Raw genomic sequence first — 24,200 nt, 5'->3', positions numbered from 1 at the left:
CTGCTGATCCTGCACCATCCAGCTCACTGGGTCACTGACCTGCATCTGCCTCTGCTGTTATCCTCATCACAGTCCTTCCTGGTGGTTCATCATTCACCCATCTGTGCCAGCTACCACAGATCTCACAGGCACTCCTACCTCGCTGCGCTCTTGAGGCCACTGTCCCAACTCCAATGGCTCCTGAGCCAGGGCTGTAAGAGAGGTCTCCTCCTACAAGTCAGGCTCTACTACAAGGTATGTAACAAGTTGATACTCATTTCTGTATGTTTTCTGGTATCAGTAAAAGTAATTTTATCAGCATCAGTTTGTATGTTATGCCGCGTAGACGCGATCGGATTTTCCAACGGGAAATGTTGGATGTGAGGTTGTTGGCGGTAAGTCCGACCGTGCATGTATGCTCCATCGGACAATTGTTGTCGGACTTTCCACCAACAAATGTGTGTTGTCAGACTTTCCGATCATATGTACACAAGTCCGTCGGACAAAAGTCCAAAGTACAAACATGCATGCTCGGGAGCAGAAGCAGTCGGTCCTGTAAACTAGCATTTGTAATGGAGAATTAACATTCGTGACGTGGCAAATTATGAAATCTCCAAATGTAGCACACAATTCTCTTCTTCTTTAATGGGATAATAATGAAGCTGCTTTGCTGGTGATACTGATGGAGTTATTGCAAACGAATTTTCAAAGGCTTTTTTTTTCTAGTGATATCAAGAATAATATTATTTTGTTTTTTTTTTTTCTTTTATTTGTGCAAGTTACCACAACACTATTATCTCTTAGTTTTTAAGATCAAAGATACAACTATGTTGGTGTCCCTTGTCAATTTTACATTGTATTTTTTTATATGTAACTGCCTACTCCCAAACTGTCATTTGAAGTAAAACACATAGCCAAGTATTTTTCTCCACAATTTTTTTTTTATTGTGCATTAAAAAAAGAAAAACAAATAAAATTAGACATGCTATCTGCCAATAGAACTTAACCAAAAAGTGCATTCTATGCATCCAAAAATATAGAAAATATACCAAATCAAATCATTATTCAACCAAAAAAAAAATGTCAAAGCAATAACTCCAAGGCCAATAATAAATAACACGTTATCTCCTCCAATTCCCCAACATGTCTGGTTGATGAACAGACCTTCAAAAAAGAACTGAAAAGCGCTAAATGAAAAACGCGAAAAGAAAAGCGCGAATCAACACTACCAAACTTCTACTAACACGAAATTAGCAGAAGGAGCCCAAAGGGTGGCGCTAAAGAGCTGAAAAACCACGTAGTACATCTAGTACGTCACTACGTTTGTAATTGTTGGCCAACATTTGTGTGACCATGTGTATGCAAGCCAACACCCTTCAGACAAAATTCCATGGTTTTGTTGTTGGAAAGTCCGATTGCGTGTACGGGGCTTTGGAATGTTTTCAGTTTACATCTTCTTTTTTTCACTCCCAAAGTCCTATATTTCCCATTTTTTTTTATTCTCAGCTTCTCTTCTACCCCCAGATCTAGTTTCTCTGACCTTCAAAACATTATTTTCTGTAAGACGTGCTCCCCTACTATTAAAAGGTGTAAAGAACACAAATGTAATATATTGTGGCTTACCAGTCCTTAGATGTAGGCCTGAGGACATTTTTTAGGAAGTACCGTACATAAAATACCTGTTGCTTTTTACCAGAAATGCAGTGTCACTGTCATTTTCTATTAGCTGAACTGAAAACATAAAACAATGTTATCTTCTCAGTGTAAACTGCCCCATCACCCATGTAATGGAGATGAACAAAGGCAGACATGTCTGAAGTCCAGCCTGGGTGAAAACATTGGCTACCTCAATGGTAGCGTGAGTGAGTGTAGGCACCCAGGGACAGAAACTGTCCTAGTCATAGGATTACCTGGTGAAAATAAAGCTAAAACACCTGGAAAAAAATTGAAATAATGTGGCCACCACAACTAAGGACTGTTAAACCACAATATATTATATTTTTGTTTTTTGGTTTTAAGATGCAGTTTGCACCTTGCATAGAACTACATAGAGTAGTCAGTCCAATTCTCCAAAAACTCAAACTCTTCCTGAGCCAACTTTCCAACTACCTATGTATAGCTGTCATGTCTCTCTGTTGCACTATTGTACAGTATATATAAAAATACTATCTGACTATTTTGTTTTGTTATCTACTGAATTTGTGTACTAATGGGGCCTTCTCCGGTCCAACTAACAGTCTGTTGTGCCAATACAGGACATGCCAAAGCCACGAATTAAAAAACAACACACAACATTCATGTTCTTGGTGAAACATTACTCTATCTGTCCAATGAAAAAGTCTTCTTCTGTAATTGTAACTGTAACCAGCAACTTACCTTTGCATCATGGACTAGCCCAACTCCACTTTGCTGTACCCAGCCAGTAACTAGTTTTGGGCTTTTAAGTTGTAACTTCTAACTTAAACTAATTTTATTGTTAAATAAATGTTCCAACCATGTGAATCACACACCTTGTCCACAAATTCAAACACCTTTCCTGAATCCCTGATATTTTGTTATCTGCATCCTCTACATTCTTATCCCTGTTTACTGCCAGGAATCAATGTCCATTAAATACACGTTGCAATCAAAAATTGTCCTGGAGCCAGTAGAAGTAGACATATCTATTATTGTATTTAAACGGGGATTCTTCTATTAGTGATTTTTCTAGTGAATGGACCTTACAGCAGCAAACCTCTGAGCTTGCCAAGGCTTTAAACAATGGTCATGGACAGTAAATTATATTATTCCTACCTCTTTGGGCTATAGCTTTAATACTGCGACTCACAGAAGCTACACTCTACTTTTTTTGAAAGAATTCTAGTGATACATTAGAGTTATAGAATTTAAATCCTTTGTTGGAATTATTGCGGCTGGTTCAATAATTCAGATTAGACCTCATGTTTATTAATGTACTACATCTGTGCAAACAACATGTCAAGCAGAGAGTTTATTGTAATTGCCTGAGCAAACAGAACCTGAAAGAAGCAATTTCCAGTTACAATGTGCTATGACAAGTAATGGGGTAATTGGCATTCTATTCTGATTACTTCCACCTTCTTTTTAATCAGGTCTGTATTGTATGTGATAGATAGATTTATAGGAAGTGAAGGTGTTTGATAATATAGTTAGCTACTTTATAGGGTTAGTGATTAAATACAATAATCATTTTGTCTCAGAGATCTTATTACTTATAACATTATTTATTCATATGTGTAACACATGGGAGCAGAGGAGAAGACTACACAGAGCCAAAATGCAGAATGCCTATGCATGGTAAAGCTATAGTTAATGGATAAGGTATAAAGGGTGTATGAGTGTATTGATAGTAATTTTCAGATATGTATGCAGAATCCTTGTTTGGTTTTCTAAATAATCGAATGTTGTATGGACGTGTTTTAACTTGTCCAATCTCTTTTGTGTGGTTTCTTAAGATTGGATTACTTTCTTACCAGCAGTGCATTTATCTAGTTGAGTAATAGGTGGTTGTCCATGTTGTGTGTGGGGTGTGGTTAGGTATTGAGTGGATAGCTGCAGGTCTGCCTCACTGATGCATAGTTATGCCAGTTTTTCATTTACTTCCTCAAAGCTAGTATACTATGGTATCCATCCTGGTTTTCTACTCAGATCATGCTATACTTTAGATAACTCTCCTGGGTGCTCCTGTATTCCACGTTTCTCTCCCGTTCCCAGGAATTTTCACTTTTTTCCCTGGGTACCACGTCCATCTACGGGGTTGATTTACTAAACCCAGAGAGGACAAAATCTGGTGCAGCTGTATCTGGTAGTCAATCAGCTTCTAACTTCAGCTGGTTTAATTAGGCTTTGATGAAAAAGACTGGAAGCTGATTGGTTTCTATGCAGTGCTGCACACAATTTTGCACTCACTAGTTTCAGTAAATAAACCCCTATGAGTCAACAGGCACAAGCATGCATTCACATTGATGGGGATCCCATTTTAAGGACAACTTCCACTCTCAAGTTACCCAGTATCATGTTTGTTACCTTGTGGGAGTAGATCTTTTCAGTTATCAAGCTGACATTTTTTGCTTAGCTCATGTATCTGGTCTTTGCTTGCACTCTAGCTTTCTGATATCCCTGAATACATATTTAGAAAGAATATATGCTGCTAATGTGAGTACCACATCCAAAATATAACTAAATAGTAGGAGGTTTCAATGTAGGGGAACTATGAAAAGGACTTTACTGGTACCAATGGAAGACACATGAAATTAAAAAAACAGATATCTTTATTTACAAAGTATTAAAATAACATAGTATTAAAATTAAGGGATCATAAAGAAAAAGGAGAAGACTGCAATGGGCAGCAGTCCCCAGGCCCATGCAAGGGAGGTATGCCACTCACGATAAATCCAAAATTTACCAGGAGAATACTCCATTAAATGACTGAAAATGAATATGTGTTTACGCTAAAAACTGAGGGTTTTGTTAGGACACAACTGTTATGCTGCGTACACACGATCGTACGTTCCGACAACAAAATCCATGTTTTTTTTCCGACGGATGTTGGTTTTCAGTGCGTGTAGTCAGTTCACATTTGTTTTTCAGTGCGTATTTCATATTACGTACTTGATTTTCAATGCGTTCTTGTCAGCTCGTTTCTGATTTTCAGCTTGCTCTTCTGAGGCCTTTCTGTTTTTCAGTGCTTTCTGCTAGTTCGTTCTGACCAGCCAACCGTTTTGAAGCCATGAGGACCCTCACCCCGGACCAGAGGGTTTTTAACTACTGGCTGGCCAGAGCCAGAAGAGCCATTTCGGGATAATGGCCAGCCGGTTCCGCCTATTCCTTACGGCAATCAACATGGCGGAATATAAACTTAACCATATAATCCTTGCATGCTGCATTCTCCACAACTATTTAAGGAGAAATTCAATTAACTATGTTGCCTCAGTTGGGCCTAAGGCGGGACTTCACCAAGAAACCCTGACAGCGCTTGAAGCTGGTCGTCCTGGCTTGACCCCCCCAAAGCTCCCATGAAGTAAGACAGAAGTATGTCGAGTACTTTGCGGGTAGGGGGGCCATTGATTTTAGTTAAACTGAAATAAGATTTCCTTTGATTTACTGCTTGTGTTTCTTTTAGCTGTCTCCTAGGTAGGGATGAGCTTTGAGTTCGAGTTGAACCCATGTTCTACTCGAACATCGCCTGTTCGACTGTTTGTCGAATTTCGAACATTATGCGCCGTTTGCTCCAAATTCGAGTGGCGCGTCATAATTCACTGCAGCATCGCAGTGCATTGCTGGCTGATGATTGGCCAAGCATGCATTATGACCCGCATGCTTGGCCAATCATAGCACCGTCTGTACAGAGAGCCTTAATTGGACAAAGCCAGGATGGCTTTGGCCAATTATGGCTCAGGGGGTTTAGTACACGCCCCACACTCTATAAGGCCGCCTGCATGGCGGCCTTGTGTAGTGTGTTGCGACAGCGAAGAGAGAGGGACTGAGAGACAGTGTCATTTGATTTAAGTTAGAGTAGGCAGGTGAGTCAGTTAGCTGCACTTACAGTGTATTGTATATATAATATGGATCCTAGGTGTTGTGTGTGTATATATATATATATATATATATATATATATATATATATATATATATATAAATGTATATATATATATATATATATATATATATATATATATATATATATATATATATATATACTGTATTCAGTTTAGCTAGATCCGTTCCTGTTATTCTCTTCCTACTAATAGGCAGGCAGGTGTTTTTACAGTATTTACAGCTACCTGAAGAAAATTGCTGGTGTTCTTCTGATCCTATTAGTACCACAGGCAGGCAGCTGCAGTATTTACAGTTAATGTAGTGCGTCCTCTGCACAGTGTGCACCTAAAGCTACCTGAAGAAAATTGCTGGTGTTCTTCTGATCCTTTTAGTACCACAGGCAGGCAGCTGCAGTATTTACAGTTAGTGTACTGTGTCCTCTGCACAGTGTGCACCTAAAGCTACCTGAAGACAATTGCTGTTGTTCTGATCCTATTAATATCACAGGAAGGCAGCTGCAGTATTTACAGTTAGTGTACTGTGTCCTCTGCACAGTGTACACCTAAAGCTACCTGAAGACAATTTCTGTTGTTCTGATCCTATTAGTACCACAGGCAGGCAGCTGCAGTATTTACAGTTAGTGTAGTGCGTCCTCTGCACAGTGTGCACCTAAAGCTACCTGAAGACAATTGGTGGTGTTCTTCTGATCCTATTAGTATCGCAGGCAGGCAGCTGCAGTATTTACAGTTAGTGTAGTGCGCCCTCTGCACAGTGTGCACCTGAAGCTACCTAAAGACAATTGCTGTTGTTCTGATCCTATTAATACCACAGGCAGGCAGCTGCAGTATTTACAGTTAGTGTACTGTGTCCTCTGCACAGTGTGCACCTAAAGCTACCCGAAGACAATTGCTGTTGTTCTGATCCTGTTAATACCACAGGCAGGCAGCTGCAGTATTTACAGTTAGTGTACTGTGTCCTCTGCACAGTGTGCACCTAAAGCTACCTGAAGACAATTGCTGGTGTTCTCATACTAATAATACTACAGGCAGGCAGTTGATTCTGCTAGCTGCAGTATCAGTATATATATATATATATATCCCAGCTTTGTGCAGCTACATCTCACTACAGGCCATTAGTATGTCTGGAAGGCCAACAAGGAGAGGCAGACAGTCATAAGCCAATAAAAGAGCGCAAGCAGGCTCTGTGTCTAGAGGCAACAGTGCTGGTCATGGAGACAGTGCATCCTCATCAGCACATGGCTGTGGAACACACTTGGGCTTTTTTTCGGCAGCTGGCCATGTTGAGCTGCAACATGCGGAAGACTTGGTAGAGTGGATGACCAAGCCGTGCTCATCCTCCTCATCCTCTCTCACCCAGGCTCAGGGTGCTTTGTCTGGCAAAGCAGCTGCCAACGCGGCCTCTTCCCTTGACTCAATGGCATCAGTCACTCCTTCCCTAGCCCCACCATGTCTTCCTGAGGAGTCCCCTGAACTGTTTGACCACAGTGTTGGGCACATGATCCAGGAGGATGCCCAGCATTTTGAAGGCTCCGATGATGGTACCCAGCTAGAGGAAGGCAGTAACATGAGCCCAGAAAGAGGGGGTGCCCAAGAAGGACAGCTGGCAGTCATGTTCCCCCAGCTGCAGCATACTGCCAGGTTTGCTCCAGTGATGAGGAGGGAAGGGATGATGAGGTCACTGACTCCACGTGGGTGCCTGATAGGAGAGAGGAAGAGCCACTGCTTTTTGCAACATATGTCTCAAGTATATCTCGCATGGCCAAAACATCACTCGCTTGGGCACCACATGCTTGACCAGACATATGTCGACCTGCCATGCAGTTCATTGGAAAGCGTACCTAAAAGACCCACACCAAAGAACAAAGTGGACCTCTCCTTGCTCCACATCAGCAGGGATCTCCAACCCCACTATACCTTCAGTCCTCTCTGAAACCTGCACTGAGAGGAATGAAGGTGTAGAATTAGGTGTGTCACAGCCAAGTACTTGCGGGCAATCTGCTATCGGTACACCAACGTCAGATTGTACCAGGCAAATTTCCCTGCCCCAGCTGCTGCACTGCTGAAAGAAGTTCGCTCCCAGCCATCCACATGCCCAGCGGTTGAATGCTAGCTTGGATAAATTGCTAGCACTTCAACTGCTGCCTTTTCAGTTGGTAGACTCTGCCCCCTTTCCGTGAGTTTGTGGAATGTGCAGTTCCTCAGTGACAGGTTCCCAAACGCCACTTTTTCTCATGGAAGGCGATTCGGCTCTCTACCGGCATGTGGAAGGCAATGTCTTGGCCTCGCTGGACAGGGCGGCCAGCGGTAAGGAGCATATTAACGCTGACTCATGATCCAGCAGGCATGGACAAGGATGCTATCTATCTTTCTCCACGCACTGGGTGACTCTTCTGGCAGCTGGGAAGGATGCAGGACAGGGTGCAATAGTGTTGGAGGTTGTTCTGCCACCATGCCTCCAAAATTCTGCTAGTGGTGATTCTGCCACACCTCTCTCCTCCACCCCCTCCTCTTCTTCTTCCTCCATGGCCTCTTCCTGTGCTGATTTGTCCTCGGAACCAGTGGTGCTCCGTAGGCGTTCAAAGGGCTACGCAAGCACGCAGGCAAAAAAATGCCATGCGGTGCTTGAGCTGGTGTGCTTGGTGGACAGGAGCCACACTGGGGCAAAGATTCTGTCAGCTCTGCAGGGGCAGGTTCAGAGGTGGTTGATGCCACGCCAGCTTAAGCCAGGTATGGTGGTGTGCGACAATGGCACCAACCTCCTCTCCACCCTCCGACAGGAACAACTGACCCATGTGCCCTGTTTGGCTCACGTCCTTAACTTGGTGGTGCAGCGGTTCTTGGCAGGTACCCGGGCTTACAGGATTTTCTGAGGCAGGCCAGGAAAGTCTGTGTGCATTTCTGCAGGTCATATAATGCCAGTGCTCAGCTGGCTGACCTCCAAAAGGAATTTAGCCTGCCCAAGAAGCGCCTAATCTGTGACATGCCCACCAGGTGGAACTCAACATTGGCCATGCTGCAGCAGCTGCACACGCAGCAGAGGGCCATCAATGAGTACCTATGCGACTATGGCACCAGGACAGGGTTGGGGGACCTTGTTTTTTTTTGATCAGGGATGCATGCACTGTCTTGTCACCATTTGAGGAGGCCACGAGGATGGTGAGCAGTGACAGTGCATGCATCAGTGACACTGTCCCTCTTGTCTACCTGTTGGAGCACACGCTGTGTGGAATAATGGACAGGGCACTTGAGGCAGAACAGAGGGAGGAAGAGGAGGACTTCCTTACCTCTCAAGGCCCCCTTTATCCAGACAGTGTTCTTGACTGCGTGCCCGCCGATCACACAGGAAGAGGAGGAGGATTGTGTCAGCATGGAGGTGGAGCCTGGCACTTAGTATCATTTACAGTCCGAAGAAACCCATGGACTTGTACGTGGCTGGGAGGAGGTGGCTGCGGATCATGTCGTCCTTAGTGACCCAGAGGACTCTGGACCGAATGCCTCAGCAAACCTACACTGCATGGCCTCCCTGATCCTGCAAAGCCTGCGGAAGGATCCTCGTATTCATGGTATCAAGGGGAGGGATGATTACTGGCTGGCAACCCTCCTTGATCGACTTTTACAAGGGTAAGGTTGTGGACCTTATCTTGCCATCGCAGAGGGAGCAGAGGATGAAACATCTTCGGGAGGCCTTGCAGAAAGGTTTGTGCAACGCGTTTCCAGAGCCTGGGAGGTTACAATTTCCTGGTCCTCCTGGACAACGTGTTGCTGAGGCTTCGGTCAGTCAGAGAAGGAGCGGTGGAGAAGGTGGCTGTCTGACTGATGCGTTCAGACAATTTTTTAGTCCGCAGCCCCAAGGTCAGATTGGTTCCAGCAATCATCGCCAGCGTCCGATTCACATGGTGCAGGATTACCTAGGGGCAAGATCTGACTTGGACATCTTTCCCACCGAAAATCCTCTGGGTTACTGGGTCTTGAGGATGGATCACTGGCCAGAGCTTGCACAGTATGCAATTGAGCTACTGGCCTGTCCTGCATCCAGCGTTCTTTCAGAACGCACATTCAGTGCTGCTGGAAGCTTTGTAACTGATCACAGGGTGTGCCTGTCCACCGAATCGGTCGATTGGCTGACCTTCATAAAAATGAATCAGTCTTGGATCACCAGCTACCAAGCACCTGATGCTGATGTAACCAATTGATTTTTTTTTTTTAATGTGAGATCCCTTCAAGACTGCCTATGCTGATGCTGAGTGACTATCCGGTTATGCTAAGTGACAATCCTCTTCCTCCTCAATTTTCATGCTGATAGCTTGTAAGAACATTTTTGGTTCTGGGTACTGCCACCAGTGGCCAAGGCCCAATTTTTCAGCCCCTATTTAACAGGGGAGTGTAATTACAATTTTTGATGCAATACTTTGCAGCAGGGCTCATTCCTGCGCTCCAACTATAGTATCTGTGAGGGGTTGCAGTGTCATGGCACCAGTGCATAAGGCCCAATTTTTCTGCCCCTGTTCAACAGGGACATGTAATTACAATTCTTGATCTAATATTTCACAGCAGGGCCCACTCCTGCGCCCACCAAGAGTAACTGTGAGGGTTTACAGTGTTGTGGCAACACCACCATCACCAAAGGCCCAATTTTTCTGCCCCTGTTCAACAGGTGCGTGTAATTACAATTCTTGATATAATATTTCACAGCAGGGCCCGTTCCAGCGCCCACCAAAAGTAACTGTGAGGACTTACAGTGTTGTGGCACCAGCACCACCACCACCACCACCAAAGGCCCAATATTTCTACCACTGTTCAACAATGGCATGTAATTACAATTCTTGATCTAATATTTCACAGCATGGCCTGTTCCTGCGCCCACCAAGAGTAACTGTGAGGGCTTACAGTGTTGTGGCAACACCAACACCTAAGGCCGCAATTTCTGCAGAGTATATAGGGCAGGCCCCTACTTTCAAACATCCAACTTACAAATGACTCCTACTTGCAAACGGAAGGAGACAACAGGAAGTGAGATGAAATCTACCCCTAAGAAGAGAAATTCTCTCCTGTAAGAGTTAATATGGGAAAAACGTGTCTCCTCTTCACTGATGCTTTATCACCAATCCTTGTTTCACTAAAAACCCCTGATTTTCAAAAAACATTTGTCATTGGGGCAGAAAGTGAGGTGAAATCTTCTGAAGATGTGCACAGACAGCAAAACAAATGTTACAGGCATAGGTGTGCGCAGCCTATTGCATTAGGGTGTGCACCCCAAATCTCAAACACATGTGAGTGTGTGTATATATATAAAAAAATGTAAAATGTATTAAAACATGGACAGTGTCAGTAGAGCAGTGGATGTGTTAGTAGGGCAGAGATTGGTGTCAGTAGGGCATTGGATGTGTTAGTAGGGCAGAGATTGGTGTCAGTAGGGCAGTGGACGGTGTCTGTAAGGCAGTGGACAGTGTCAGTAGTTTTTTATTTATTTTTGAATTATTTTATTACAATTTAATATTTTTATTATTTTTACAATTTTATTAAGAACCCCATTGAGGGGCTTTGGTGAAATATCAGCAGGGGGAATCAGGCCTATGGTTGCAGGTGTGATAACCCTTCCCTATGTTTTCCAAAAAGCTTAAAAATAGATTTTTTGGCTGGAGCTACACTTTAAAAATGTGCCAGTTTAAAATTACAAATAGATTCTACTTAACAACAAACCTACAGTCCCTGTCTTGTTTGCACCGCCTGTATACTGCTGTTCAGAGTATATAGGGCCTGGGGGGCCCCACGCCTTTCCTTTTTTTAATTTGGGTGCAGGGTTAACCACTTGAGCCCCGGACCATTATGCTGCCTAAGGACCAGAGGTCTTTTTCCAATTTGGCACTGCGTTGCTTTAACTGCTAATTGCGCGGTCATGCAATGCTGTACCCAAACGAAATTTGCGTCCTTTTCTTCCCACAAATAGAGCTTTCTTTTGATGGTATTTGATCACCTCTGCAGTTTTTATTTTTTGCGCTATAAACGGAAAAAGACCGAAAATTTTGAAAAAAAATGATATTTTCTACTTTTTGTTATAAAAAAAATCCAATAAACTAAATTTTAGTCATACATTTAGGCCAAAATGTATTCGGCCACATGTCTTTGGTAAAAAAAATGTCAATAAGCATATATTTATTGGTTTGCGCAAAAGTTATAGCGTCTACAAACTAGGGTACATTTTCTGTAATTTACACAGCTTTTAGTTTATGACTGCCTATGTCATTTCTTGAGGTGCTAAAATGGCAGGGCAGTACAAAACCCCCCCAAATGACCCCATTTTGGAAAGTAGACACCCCAAGGAAATTGCTGAGAGGCATGTTGAACCCATTGAATATTTATTTTTTTTGTCCCAAGTGATTGAATAATGACAAAAAAAAAAAAATATTTACAAAAAGTTGTCACTAAATGATATATTGCTCACACAGGCCATGGGCCTATGTGGAATTGCACCCCAAAATACATTCAGCTGCTTCTCCTGAGTATGGGGATACCACATGTGTGGGACTTTTTGGGAGCTTAGCCGCGTACGGGGCCCCGAAAACCAAGCACCGCCTTCAGGATTTCTAAGGGTGTACATTTTTGATTTCACTCTTCACTGCCTATCACAGTTTCGGAGGCCATGGAATGCCCAGGTGGCACAAAACCCCCCCAAATGACCCCATTTTGGAAAGTAGACACCCCAAGCTATTTGCTGAGAGGCATATTGAGTCCATGGAATATTTTATATTTTGACACAAGTTGCGGGAAAGTGACACTTTTTTTTTTTTTTTGCACAAAGTTGTCACTAAATGATATATTGCTCACACAGGCCATGGGCATATGTGGAATTGCCCCCCAAAATACATTTAGCTGCTTCTCCTGAGTATGAGGATACCACATGTGTGGGACTTTTTGGGAGCCTAGCCGCGTACGGGGCCCCGAAAACCAAGCACCGCCTTCAGGATTTCTAAGGGTGAAAATTTTTGATTTCACTCTTCACTGCCTATCACAGTTTCGGAGGCCATGGAATGCCCAGGTGGCACAAAACCCCCCCAAATGACCCCATTTTGGAAAGTAGACACCCCAAGCTATTTGCTGAGAGGCATGGTGAGTATTTTGCAGCTCTCATTTGTTTTTGAAAATGAAGAAAGACAAGAAAAAACTTTTTTTTTTTTCTTTTTTCAATTTTCAAAACTTTGTGACAAAAAGTGAGGTCTGCAAAATACTCACTATACCTCTCAGCAAATAGCTTTGGGTGTCTACTTTCCAAAATGGGGTCATTTGGGGGGGTTTTGTGCCACCTGGGCTTTCCATGGCCTCCGAAACTGTGATAGGCAGTGAAGAGTGAAATCAAAAATTCACGCCCTTAGAAAGCCTGAAGGCGGTGCTTGGTTTTCGGGGTCCCGTACGCGGCTAGGCTCCCAAAAAGTCTCACACATGTGGTATCCCCGTACTCAGGAGAAGCAACAGAATGTATTTTGGGGTGTAATTTCACTTATTCCCATGGCATGTTTGAGCAATATATCATTTAGTGACAACTTTGTGCAAAAAAAAAAAAAAAAAAAAAAATTTGTCTCTTTCCCGCAACTTGTGTCGCAATATAAAATATTCCATGGACTCGACATGCCTCTAGGCAAATAGCTTGGGGTGTCTACTTTCCAAAATGGGGTCATTTGGGGTGGTTTTGAACTGTCCTGGCATTTTATGCACAACATTTAGAAGCTTATGTCACACATCACCAACTCTTCTAACCACTTGAAGACAAAGCCCTTTCTGACACTCATTGTTTACATGAAAAAGTTTTTTTTTTTTTTTTGCAAAAAAATTACTTTGAACCCCCAAACATTATATATTTTTTTAAAGCAAATGCCCTACAGATTAAAATGGTGGGTGTTTCATTTTTTTTTTTCACACAGTATTTGCGCAGCGATTTTTCAAACGCATTTTTGGGGGAAAAAACACACTTTTTTAAATTTTAATGCACTAAAACACACTATATTGCCCAAATGTTTGATGAAATAAAAAAGATGATCTTAGGCCGAGTACATGGATACCAAACATGACATGCTTTAAAATTGCGCACAAACGTGCAGTGCGAAACAAAATAAATACATTTTTAAAAGCCTTTAAAAGCCTTTACAGGTTACCACTTTAGATTTACAGAGGAGGTCTACTGCAAAAATTACTGCCCTCTATCTGACCTTCGCGGCGATACCTCACATGCATGGTGCAATTGCTGTTTACGTTTGACGACAGACTGCCGCTTGCACAGGGGTGCTTTTTTTTTTTTTTCTTTATTATTTTTTTGCTTTTTTATCTTATTTTTAAACTGTTCCTTTCATTTTTTTTTTTTTTAATCATTTTTATTGTTATCTCGGGGAATGTAAATATCCCCTATGATAGCAATAGGTAGTGACAGGTACTCCTTTTTGAAAAAATTAGGGTCTATTAGACCCTAGATCTCTCCTCTGCCCTCAAAGCATCTGACCACACCAAGATTGGTGTGATAAAATGCTTCCCCAATTTCCCAATGGCGCTATTTACATCCGGCGAAATCTAAGTCATAAAATGCTCGTAGCTTCCGGTTTCTTAGGCCATAGAGATGTTTGGAGCCACTCTGGTCTCTGATCAGCTCTATGGTCAGCTGGCTGAATCACCGGCTGCATTCTCAGGTTCCCTGTTGAGACAGGAGAGCCAGAGAAAAACACGGAAGACGGTGGGGGGGGGCATTCCCTCCCACGGCTTGTAAAAGCAGTCTAGAGGCTAATTAGCCACTAGGATTGCTTTTACATGAAAGCCGACCGCTGGCTGAAAAGAATGATACCAAGATGATACCTAAACCTGCAGGCATCATTCTGGTATAACCATTCAAAGTCGTGAATGGCGTACCTGAAGACAAAAAAATGGTTAACAATAAAGCACAGTAAACGGTAAAGTATAAAAAATTGCATACCTGAAAAGCAAACATGATAAAACATAATAACAATAAAACACTGCAGAATAGAATACAGTAAAAAAGAGCAGAACAAGAGAGAGAGAATAGAGAGAGAGAGAACAATAAAACGACAACTATTTTTTTTATTTTATATATTTTTTTTTTTTTTACACTTTTTTTGTAACTAACTTTTATAACGGTAACCGGTTCCAGGTTCGGGTCTCTCAAAATGCGATGGCATCTTGGGAGACCCTGTGAAAGTGTGCCTAGTCTGTGCAATGCTGTACCCTACGCTAATACTCAACTAATGAATGGTAGCGTTCAAAACATTCACCAATGCAAAGACCAGGATTGTCAGGACAGGAGGGACAATAATAGAGGGTGTCACGCCTATATTCGCGCTTGCTGCAGACACAACATCTTTTTTGGGGGTTCGTTGGGTAGGGGTACTCGGGAGGACATAAAGAAAATGCCTCTCATGCAGCCGACTGCATTTGGTTGGGGATGTGAATGGGGGAAGTACGGGCGCTGCAGAAGCGGTGGGTTCCCAATTAGGATTGGCGAATGCAGCAGGAAGGGCACTATGGGCACGACGGGCCTGTGTTTGTCTTCTTGGTGGCAGCGGGACACTACTTGTGCTTGCCACCTCACCAGCTTGAACTGCACTTATGGGACTCGCCACGTCACCAAGTGTTACTGCAGTGCTGGTTTGACTACGACCGGGGTGTACTAGGCCGCTGGCGCTTGCCAGTTCAATAAAAAGCTACCAAAAAAACTGTTAGCGATCGCAGGGATCAGGCCTGACTCTGCGAATGCTGCAGTTATGCGTTAAGTGTTTTGTAAGTGACAGTGATCGATCGATACTGCACTTGGGTGGGCTGGGCTGGGCCGGGCGGAGGGGCAAAACGCAGGTGCTAGCAGGTATCTGGGCTGATCCCGCTAACACTGCGTTTTTGGGAACCCTAAACTGCTGGGGACGCCAGTATAGATCTGATCGGATCAGATATTGATCCGTTCAGATACTATACCACTAAGGGAGGTGTGCGGTGCGTGCGTGGATGTTAGCGGTACTGGCGCTAATCTGACGCTGCTTGGGGCTGGTGCTTGCCAGTTCACCAAAATACTACCAAAAAAACTGTTAGCGATCGCAGGGATCAGGCCTGACTCTGCGAACGCTGCAGTTATGCATTTAGTGTTTTGTAAGTGTCAGTGATCGATCGATACTGCACTTGGGTGGGCTGGGCTGGGCCGGGCGGAGGGGCAAAACGCAGGTGCTAGCAGGTATCTGGGCTGATCCCGCTAACACTGCGTTTTTGGGAACCCTAAACTGCTGGGGACGCTAGTATAGATCTGATCGGATCAGATATTGATCCGATCAGATACTATACCACTAAGGGAGCTGTACAGTGCGTGCGTGGGTGTTAGCGCTACTGGCGCTAACCTGACGCTGCCTGGGGCTGGTGCTTGCCAGTTCACCAAAATGCTACCAAAAAAACTGTTAGCGATCACAGGGGTCAGGCCTGACTCTGCGAACGCTGCAGTTATGCGTTTAGTGTTTTGTAAGTGACAGTGATCGATCGATACTGCACTTGGGCTGGGCCGGGCGGAGGGGCAAAACGCAGGTGCTAGCAGGTATCTGGGCTGATCCCGCTAACACTGTGTTTTTGGGAACCCTAAACTGCTGGGGACGCTAGTATAGATCTGATCGGATCAGATATTGATCCGATCAGATACTATACCACTAAGGGAGGCGTATGCTGCGTGCATGGGTGTTAGCGGTACTGGCGCTAATCTGACGCTGCCTGGGGCGACGCATATCACCGCCGGGCGATCAGGGGGCTAAACCTTTATTCGGTAATAAACGGCGGGTGCCCTGACACTATAAAAAATAAACAAACTAACCAGCGTCACCCGTAACAGTTATACGGTGATCAGTGGTGAAAGGGTTAACTAGGGGGCCATCAAGGGGTTAAAACATTTATTCGGTAGTATATGGGGGTCCCTGTCGCTATAAAACGCTGACGGCGAACCTAAATATTTAGGTCCCTAACTAGCGTCACCAGCGACACTAATACAGCGATCAGAAAAATGATCGCTTAGCGACACTGGTGACAGGGGGTGATCAAGGGGTTAAAACTTTATTAGGGGGGGTTAGGGGGGTATCCTAGACCTACAGGGGGGTAATACTAACTGTTCCAACACTGTAACTGTCACAAACTGACACCAATGCAGTAATCAGAAAAAAAAAAACTGCTGGTGTCAGTTTGTGACAGGGGGGGTGATTGGGGGGGGATCGGGGGGCGATTCGGGGGGGGGGATCGGGGTGTTTTGTGTGCCTGGCATGTTCTACTGTGTGTGTGTAGTGTTGTGCACTCACATACCTGTCTTCTCTTCTCGTGCCGGAACGGAAATTACCGAGCCGAGGAGAGATGACATCATTTCCTTTGCTGCTGTTTAGCATACAGCAGCAAAGGAATGATGTGATTGGCCGGCGGCGATCGCGAGGGGGGGGCCATGAACGGATGGCCTCCCCCTCATCTCCGATCGCCGTGGGACAAAAGACGACTGCCTCGGGCACCGGGGGGGGGTCCGATGGGACCCCCACCCGCGGAAGGCAAATCACGTATATGGGGCAAGACCCGGGTCCCCAAACCCTTTTTAGGTCAATAACTTGCATATTAGCCTTTAAAATTAGCACTTTTGATTTCAAATGTTCGAGTCCCATAGACTTTAATGGGGTTCTAAAATTCTCACAAATTTTAGGTTCGCTCGCAGGTTCTGGTGCGAACCAAACCAGGGGGTGTTCGGCTCAATGGGCTTTTCTTTTTGGCCATTTTCTTCAATAGTGCAAATGTAATTTATTTGATACATGAGGTGACAATCTCTTTTTGAGCAAAATATTATTATGTTGTGGGTCTGCTACACACACACCTTGTTTTTGTTGTTAATGTATGTAATGCATTACTGATAAAAATATACATCATTTTCAGCACCATGAATGAATTTTGGTGAGTCACGAAAATGGCATGATTGTGGCAAATTATAAAGCACTGTGGGAGTTATTTACTAAAGGAAAATCCACTTTGCACTCCAAGTGCACTACAAAAGTGCACATGAAACTGCACTTGAAACTGCACTGAAAGTGCACTTGAAGTGCAAAGTGGATTTCCCTTCAGTAAATAACCCCCATTTCAGTGTAAACACCAACTTAGTCCAATAAATGATTTTGAGCATTGAAAGAAGAAGCCACACATTGTTGAGTAGAAAAATTTTTACTCTGTGCACATTCAAATGTGCATTAGAAAAAGGTTTTTGAACAAACCAACATATTTTAGTAATATGTTTTGTTTTTGACAATACAAATAGCCTTTTTGTGTTAAAACAGGCATGTTTAAAACCATAAAACAATACACAACTCAGTTACTTACAAATTTCAACTTTGACAAAGTTGGCAATATCAGACATTAGTATGTCCAAAGTGTGTTGATATTGCATTCATCAGATGGGGTGATGTCACCCCTGTGAAAACCAAATTTTAAAGATGCACACAAATTGAGACTCAAAAGGTGGATTTCCCTTCTGATCCCATGCCTAATGTCAACATGTTCTAGCTCCCATCATGGGTGATCAATGGACGTGTTTCGGGGGTGCGACTCCTTCCTCTCATCTACTTTAGTTGCGAGGAAAGGGTTGCACCCCCAAAACGCGGATCTTGATATCCCGTGATGGCAGATAGCACATGTTGACACACTGTGTGCATCTTCAAAATTTGGCTTTCTAAAAAATATTTAAAATGTGTGAAAATAATAAAAATACAAACAAACTAGAAGAATTTTGGGGTGTTTTAGATTCTGCCTAAAACATCAATGATGTTTTTGAGCCCTTTTTCCACATCATTGATGTCTTCCTTGATCTTCTGTAAATCACGATTGTACACCATGATCTCCCCGATGAGGACGTGTGCACTTGCACTTGTGAAATGAGATTCTTCTTCCACAACATCCACATCACCTAAAATAAAAAAACACACCATGTATTAGAAATATGCAGGCATCCATCTATTACCTGAAGCTCTGGTCTCAGACACTCACCTGTTGTGGTCGCTATTTCGCCCACTTCATAAACCTCTCCTTCCTCCACATCTTCTGGTTGTGGTGTGGGGATTTCCTTTTCTTTAGGAGGTTGGGGGTCCCTGGTGACCTCAGATGTCCTGAGTCTTTTCTCCCCTATGTGAATAAAAAAAGTTATACCAGTACTTAGCACACATATCTTTGATGTGAGAAATAGTAATATGAAACATTGCTTGGTAGTATCATACAATTGTCTTTTTTGGCAGAGTTCCAAGCTGAAGACATTATTTTTTTTCCCTTTATAAAGCTGGAATACTTACCTTTTTTGTACATTTTTCCCCCATGGAGATACCCCTAGTATCCACTGGAGCACCTGTGTGGGACACCCTAAAAAGGGATTTCTGGTGTCCTACACTAGTGCTCCTGCATCCAGATGTGTAACAGCTGCTGAGTGTCCTCTCCTTAAACTGAACCAAGTTTGCATTTTATTCTAGTTACAAACCCATCTAGACAACAAACTTCTTTTAATACAAATAAGCCTGAACAAATGTAGTTAACCTGGATCTGCCAAAAACATCATATTAGTGGGTGAACAAACGATACGAACGATTACTGTGCCCACAAACCTGAAACTTGCCATTTTAAACTGTACAACCGTAAAGAAAAGCACATGGAGCAGCATGAGCATAATAATAATAATAGGAACACACGACAAAATACTTTTTTGCAGCACTCTCTTGATTCTTCTGTGAGTGGAGGAAGGAGTATCGGAAGCGCCGATCGTTAGAACGAAGGTACAATTTTAACTTGATGTATCAGTGGCCTATACTGGTTATAGATTGATTGATTGATTGGGACAAGATTAGGAGAGTTTAGCCTGACATTAGGGTTTGTCTTGTGTTGTGTCTTGCAGAGAAAATGGATCTATTCAATGATGAGGACTTTATCCCCATATCCCTTGATATGTACAGGGAGCTGCCCTGTCTGTGGCAGGTAAACCACCCCTTTTATAACAATAAACCAAAGAGGAAGGCAGTGCTGGATCAATTGCTGGAATTTGTGAAGCTGGTGATCCCCACGGAATCCTCTATTTGAAAGCCCTAATTGGTGGCATGAGGAGCACTTATAATAGGGAGTGCAAGAAGGTTCAGGATTCCCAGAGATCTGGAGTTACAGCAGATGACATTTATGTACCCAGGCTGTGGTATTATGACAGACTGCATTTTCTGGCAGGCCAGACTGAACCCAGGCCAGCACTCTCCAATCTTCCTTCAAGGCTTCCTTCCACCTCAGCTGAGGCTTCCGAATGTCCAACCTGGGCCTTCCACCCAGGAAGGAGTGGAGGAGCCCAGCTTGAGCCAGGTATAGCATTGTTCAACATATTTCTAGTCAAATAATTAATGATGTTAACAAGATGTTATTATTGATCAGTAATTTCAGATTTTACAAAGTGTTTTACATATCAATAGACAGCAGTGGCCACAAATGATTGGGACAAAAATGAAAAATGCTGGGGTCAGAATGATAGTCTTTTCTATTTATTAACATTCAATTGGCAACAGTCATGAGCTGAAAATTGTGTGTGATTGTTGTGGAAAGTTTTATAAATGTATGTTGTGAAATGTCCCCCAGTGTCAGTTTTGCTGTAATATGCTCATGTGAGGGTATTCGCACATACAACCGTTGGTGGAAGACCATTGGATGCGGAAACCTTCCAGTGGACACGGCGGATCTGTTTGCTCTTTTAAGGATGTGTGTTTATGCCTCACCAAGGAACTGGCCACTCCATGGCGACCGCATTTCAACTCCTAAGTAAGCAAGTCTGCGTACTTTGAGAACCATAGCATAACCATACAAAGTTATGGCCCATTGGGCCATAATTTGGTATGGCTTGCATCACTGGTAACAGTGGGAGTGTGCACACAGTTGTGTTCAAAGCCATGTGCTTGCTGCATGGTTTTGCACACCACCGTCTGCACACGTCACTACTGTATTTCTATTTGAATGTATACAGGTCTGTGATTGGTTCTGTATTTAACCCTGTTGGAAGGGTTTCTGTATTGTCATATCCTGTGTTAAATCCTTATAAGGTCATATCATGTGAGGTGACTTCCCATGTAAGAAGTGATTGGCTGCTGGAACCATCACTTCCTGTTTGTGAAAGCTTTTGTGTGAATAAAAGGGCTTGCTGGCTAGGGTGAGGGGGCCATGCGGAGATGAGGATGTAAGAATGTGGTGATGTCTGTTTACTGGGGAATGGGGAACCAGAGGGGAGACATACGATCAAAAGGTACGTTATATCATTAAGACGGAAATGGGTGCTTATTAGCACAAGAGATATGGCTGTGTGCATAGCATACAGCCATCTTTCCACCACAGTGATTGATGAACCAAAAACAAAAACTATGTCCCTTTTTCATACACTAGAAAGTCTCAGCCAGGAGGAGGCCATGGAAAGTGGCAGCCAGGAGGTGGCGGGGGTAAGTAGCAGCCAGGAGGTGGCTGGGCCCAGTAGCCTGCCCGAATCCCAGGTCCCTCCCCTCCGCCTTCCAAAAAAAAGTCCCAGGAAGAGGAGTAACCTGGAGGAGGCAGCACTTGACCTATTTCAGAAGGCTACTGTGGCCCTCAGAACCCCCCAATAATCAAGAGGACTATGCCTACATGGCAGCCTGCAAAATGCAGGAAATGGAGGAGGGCCAGCGGCTCTTATGTGAAGAAGTTATGTTACAAGCCCTATATATGGGGGTTGAGGGGCGAACTCACAAGCCAAAGCCACGTTTGTGAGTTCAACCATGGTCCTTCTCCTCCACCTCCTGCCACAATTACAACACCACAGCCACAGCCTGGAGATCTGGATTTAAAAAAAAAACACTATAAACAAAAATTCTAAACATTATTATAGAGATCTGACGAAAAAAAAAAAAAAATTATTCATGAGATCATGAGAAATAAAAAATAAATCAGGTTGTCCGAACTCTGTTTGAATATCAGCAGCAAAACAACTTCATTATTCTAGAATTATAAAGAAGAAGAGAATGCGCTGCATTAAAAGGTTTTAAAATTTGCAGCATGACGAATGTGCTATCTCCATTACGAACGCTAGTTTTACCAGACCGAGCGCTACCGTCTCGTAATTGATTCAGAGCATGCGTGGAACTTTGTGCGTTGGAATTGGGTACACACAATCGGAATATATGAGAACAGATTTTATTGTTGGAAAATTTGGGATCCAGATCTCAAATTTTGTTTGTCGGAAATTCCGACAGAAAATGTCTGATGGAGCCTACACACGGTCGGAATTTCCGACAAGAAGCTCCCATAAAACATTTGTTGTTGGAAAATCTGATCGTGTGTACGCGGCATTAGACAGGTCAATTTGGTTGTTTTGAAGGCTGGTCGGTAAGTGTGCTGTGAATTTTTTTTTGTTTGTGATGTGCATTGCCCTTCCATGTGCACCTTGCTGCAAAGGCCAGTTATAAATCGGGGTGGTTTTGGCCTTTTTTGTACAGTTGGATGAATTGGGTGCAGGGACGCACAGGATGTCTTCACTGCCATTGTGCTCTTGCTGGGCATCACGTGCATTCTTGTGCCTTTAACCACTTCAGCCCCAGAAGGATTCACCCTCTTAATGACCAGAGCACTTTTTACAATTAGGCACTGTGCTGCTTTAACTTGTAATTGCGCAATCATGCAATGCTGTACCCAAATGAAATTTGCGTCCTTTTTTTCCTCACAAATAGAACTATCTTTTGGTGGTATTTGATCACCTCTGCAGTTTTCGTTTTTGCGATATAAATGAAAAAAGACAGAAAATTTTTAAAAAAATTAAATTTTCTACTTTTTGTTATAAAAAAAATACAGTAAACTCAATTTTAGTCATACATTTTGGCCAAAATGCATTCAGCCACATGTCTCGGGTAAAAAAAAATGAAATGAGCGTATATTTATTGGTTTGTGCAAAAGTTATAGTATCTACAAACTAGGGTACATTTTATGGAATTTACACAGCTTTTAGTTTATTACTGTCTAACTCATTTTTTGAGGTACTAAAATGGCAGGACAGTACAACCCCCCCCCCCCAAATGACCCCATTTTGGAAAGTAGACACCCCAAGGAATTTGCTGAGAGGCTTGTTGAGCACATTGAATATTTAATTTTTTTATCACAAGTGATTGAAAAATTACAAAAAAAAAAATAAATGCCATGGGTATGTGTGAAATTACACCCCAAAATACATTTTGCTGCTTCTCCTGAGTATGAGGATACCACATGTGTGGGACTTTTTGGCAGTCTAGCCGCATACAGGACCCTGAACACCAAGCACCGCCTTCAGGTTTTCTAAGGGCGTAAATTTTTGATTTCACCCCTCACTACCTATCACAGTTTCAGAGGCCATGAAATGCCCAGATAGCACAAAACTCCTCCAAATGTTCCAATTTTGGAGAGTAGACACCCCAAACTATTTTATGAGAGGCATGTTGAGTCCATGGAATATTTTATATTTTGCCACAAGTTTCAGGAAAATTAAAAAAAAATGTTTTCCCACAAAGTTGTCACTAAATGATATATTCCTCTAACATTCTATAGGTATATGTGAAAATAACACCCCAAAATACATTCTGCTGCTTCTTCTGAGCACGGGGATACCACATGTGTGGGACTTTTTGGCAGTCTAGCCATGTACAGGACCCCAAAATCCAAGCACTGCCTTCAGGCTTTCTAAGGGCGTAAATTTTTGATTATACTCCCCAATAGCTATCACAGTTTCGGAGGCCATGAAATGTCCAGATAGCACAACCCCCCCCCCCCCAATGACACCATTTTGGAAAGTAGATACCCCAAGCTATTTGCTGAGAGGCATGTTGAGTCCATGGAATATTTTATATTTTTCCACAAGTTTCGGGAAAATGACAACTTTTTTTTAATTATTTTTTTCGCAAAATTGTCACTAAATGATATATTGCTCAAACATGCCATGGGTATATGTTAAATTACACCCCAAAATACATTCTGCTGCTTCTCCTGAGTACAGGGATACCACATGTGTCGGACTTTTTGGCAGTCTAGCTGCGTATAGGACCCCAAAAACCAAGAACCACATTCAGGCTTTTTTTTAAGAAACCTTATTGAGTTTTACAGTTTGCATGACAAATCTCATAACAGGGTATAATATCATCTGGAGAATATATAATATGTAGATTAACGATGAGGGGGGAGCACCTAATGTTGGCTTTAAGAAATGGGCTATCAGTGAGCCCAGTTTTGACCATCGTGTAAAACAGGTCAAGAGCTCTGGGGCATCATTTTTGTATTGGGTGGTTCATGGGCTGGGAGGATTTTAGTGATATAATTGTCTCACTTATGTTGAAAACATGAGGATAAGTCCTGGTGAGATAGGGTTAAGTCTAGTTTTTCTTTGTGGAGCAAGGCTGAAAGATCTGTTTTCACATCCAATATGCTGGGTGCAGATGCCCATTGTTTGAGAATGGCTCTACTGCCGACCATATAGTGACTAACCAGGCTTTATTGCGTTGAATAATAGTCAATTGTTCCTTCGTGAGGCGCTAAAGAAAGCCATCTAGGAAGCCAAAGAGTAAAGCAAAGGGGTCTTTGCGTGGTTGAACGCCTCTAACAGTGGCA

Source organism: Aquarana catesbeiana, linkage group LG02, assembly GCF_042186555.1.
Source record: "Aquarana catesbeiana isolate 2022-GZ linkage group LG02, ASM4218655v1, whole genome shotgun sequence".
NCBI classification, from domain to species: Eukaryota; Metazoa; Chordata; class Amphibia; order Anura; family Ranidae; genus Aquarana; species Aquarana catesbeiana.
The sequence above is the reverse complement of the archived record's forward strand: the minus strand, read 5'-3'. Positions refer to the sequence as shown.